Source organism: Papaver somniferum, chromosome 10 (assembly GCF_003573695.1).
Source record: "Papaver somniferum cultivar HN1 chromosome 10, ASM357369v1, whole genome shotgun sequence".
Lineage (NCBI taxonomy): Eukaryota > Viridiplantae > Streptophyta > Magnoliopsida > Ranunculales > Papaveraceae > Papaver > Papaver somniferum.
This window is the reverse complement of record NC_039367.1, coordinates 79,853,870-79,857,258: the sequence shown is the minus strand read 5'-3', so window position 1 is coordinate 79,857,258 and position 3,389 is coordinate 79,853,870.

Here is a 3,389-nt window from a genome sequence, read left to right as displayed (position 1 = left end):
AGGGAGTTTTCATGAGATGAGGAAAATAATAAAATAAGGTAAAAAATAAAAGGGGAGGCGTGGGACTTGCCACGGCGGCATGACTGGACGGTTTCCCCGGCCCGTGCGCGCCTCTCTTTTATTTTTTATTATTAATTTCCTTTCTTATTTTGCATAGGTTTCCTCGTTCGTTTATATTTTTGAATGCTCGTATATGCATTTGGGTGCTCACATATGCATATTTGGGTGCTCGTTCGTGCATTATTATTAAGTACACTCGCACCATTTTCCGGGGCTTACTCGGTGCTGGTCTGAATGCCCGAAAAGTGAATATCTATTACTAATCCATGAAATTCAGCTGAGAATAAGCCATGAAACGTAGTAATGAATCTATTACTAATTCATGGAATCCAGCTGAGAATAAGCCATGAAGCGGAGTAATGAGATAGATTAAATATCTATTACTAATTCATGGAATCCAGCTAAGAATAAGCAATGAAACGGAGTAATGAGATAAAATAACTAATTTTCTAAGAATTCAATTGATGAATGTTGCGTTAGAATTAATCTATGAATTGCTCTATAATAGCATGCAATATGTCTAGGAGCGTTGTATTTATTCGAGAATCGAGGTATGAGATGTAGGAGCATCATACTCGTTCTGAATATTAATTATGTATAGTCAGGGAACACTGAGACATCCTAAAGACATTAACGCTCTATACTAGCATGCAATATGTCTAGGAGCCGTCCAATCACTATCGATTCCTATACACAAGTGTTGATGATATATGAGAAGTATTGAAAGCTCAGTTGAGAGGCTTTAAGAATCACATATTCATGTATGCTATGAAAGGGTGTACGCTCAGCAGAAATTGTGAAATGAGCTTTCACGAATCCTAAAATATGAGTTTCACATACGTGTCTGAAGCCGTGACAGAAATATGCAAGATCATGATTTTACGATTAGCCTTTGTCGAAAATGCACCATCTATATTAAGTCCCCTTATTAGTGAGGGACAATCATGTTCCACAATAAGTACTGGATGGTGATTTTCCTGATTATAAACGAAATAAGAAATTGAACTTAGTCGCAAGAGATATTACCAGAATTCTCGATTTGCTCTAATGTCGCGTGCGAGCAATAGATTGAACAAGGACTCTCGCAGTATGATAGAGAGTCATACAGTGAGTGTGGAGAGATGAGGCACCACTGATTTGGGTGATCGAACGTCCAATTTTGGTCGGTTTAGCACTTACGAGCCCGGTCCCAAAAAGGAAATACTTGTCTAATTAGGTTAGGAAATAAAAGTTATTATGAAAGGGACAAGAACCCTTTTTTCTTTTTCTTTTTAAATTGACCGACCACCTTCTTTCCCTACCTCACGGGAAGCAGAGAAGGAGAAGATTTCCGTCCGAGCTCCCGTTGCCGACAGTCAAATTACCGTCCGACCAAATTCCGGCCGGCGACACCGACCATGTAAGTGATTTTTTTTTGTTGAAGTTCATGATTGTTTCCATAAAAACCAAAAATTCTATATATGTATATATACATGCATGAGTTGTCACAAAAGTTTTCTTTAGAAAACGAACGTTCGTCCATCCGTTAGTTTAAGAAACGAACAATAATACCTATTACAAGAGAGACAGATATATTTTGAATAGACATAAATTTTTTTTTTGTTTATGAACTTTCATGAAAACAAAATTTTGTTTTCGATATGGGAGCCTTCACAAAATAGCATAAACTCTCGTTTCTAAGGTGGACGCTTGTCCGATAGAAAAAAGTTTTTTTTTTTAATTTATTTACGTGAATTATTCACGTCAATTATTTTTTTCATGACTTGCTCACGTTTTTTTTTTTAATTTACGTGAGTTACTCACGTTTTATTTTGTAAAATCATTTTTTTTAATTTTTGAACATTCGTTGAAAATAGACAATTATTTGTGATGAAATAATGTTTTTATGTGTACTTTCACAATTAGTGGACATCTGTCCAAAATGTTTAAGAAATTTAGTGGATGCTCACACAGTAGAAACTTATGTTAATCGTTCACGGTTTGTAAAATCAATTTTTGATTTTCGAATAATCAACTTTGCTCGTTTTTACAGGTTTGAAGAAACGAGCAAGTCTTTGAAGCGTTTTCTCGCATTATAATCACTACTTTTAGAAACTGTAAACAGGTAAGAGTTGAATTGTTACCGTTTTCGTAGACGCTGATGTGAGCATCAATCCTTATTATTATGTGATTTCACTGCTTTGTTGACATTTGCATCTTGTATGAATGATATATTGAAGTAGAAGTGTTTTATGGATGTAACAACAATTTTGCAGAGATGTCAGTTGATGACTATGATACCGCTTCAATTTATGAAGAAGGAGAAAAATCAGTGATTAAGAATACTCTGAACACAGATGATGAGTTTTTTGTAATTCAGTATAGACCTGAATAACGTCTCACAGGTTCTTCATTTCGCCTTCTTGTGAATCCTAGAGAGATTACTCAGAGAAAATTGGTGTCTGCTCAGGCGATAATTCAATTTTGTTTGCAAGGAGGACATTGTTCTGCTTCACTCATATAATTTAAGCTTTCCCGAAAACCTTTAACAAAAAATTTCTGGATGGGCGAGACATATGCTGGGTCATGATCACGTCAGAGCCATGTTGGATCGTGCACATGTAACAGAGGCCATTCGAGCAGCTGAAGACCTATTTGTTTACCATGACGTACGAGGTATTATAGCCTTTCTCGCTTGCTGGTGTATTCCTACTCACACTTTCGTATGCAGATGGGGAGAATTCACCATCAACTTTGGAGGACGTAGCAGTCTTGTTACATCTCCCTATTACAGGTAACCTTCCTGGAAAACTATCAGCAGAAGAAACCGTGATGTATGAAACTATGACAACCAAGATGCATGACCTTAATAAATCCTCTGGCAAATGTTGTTATTCCCAATGGTTGAGATATTGGTGGCCAAGAGATAAGGTTCCTGACAGGCCTGCTGACGGTACATTAATCATTGCTGCTTTCTTATCTTTGTGGTTGTCCATAGATATGCTTGAAGATTGTGGAAATTTGTTGAAACCAATTGTGATTCCTTTTGCAATTAAGATGGCTAAAGGTGAGAGGCTTCCTGTCGGTAGTCTGTTCTTGGATTCATTGTTCGCCAATTTAGACTCCTTGGTTGTAGACTCCAGCATCTCTCACGACTTTATGAAAAATTAAATCTTTATGATAATTCAATGTTTCTCTAAGCATTATTGTGGGAGCGCTTCAAGAATTATGCACCTACTCCTCGTAGTGTCTTGCAAGGAACGAATGTTGATGTGCGACGTGCTTTCTCTGAGAGAGACAATGCCAGAATCATGCTTGGTCTACAAAGCAACCCCGGTTCAAGGTACGGC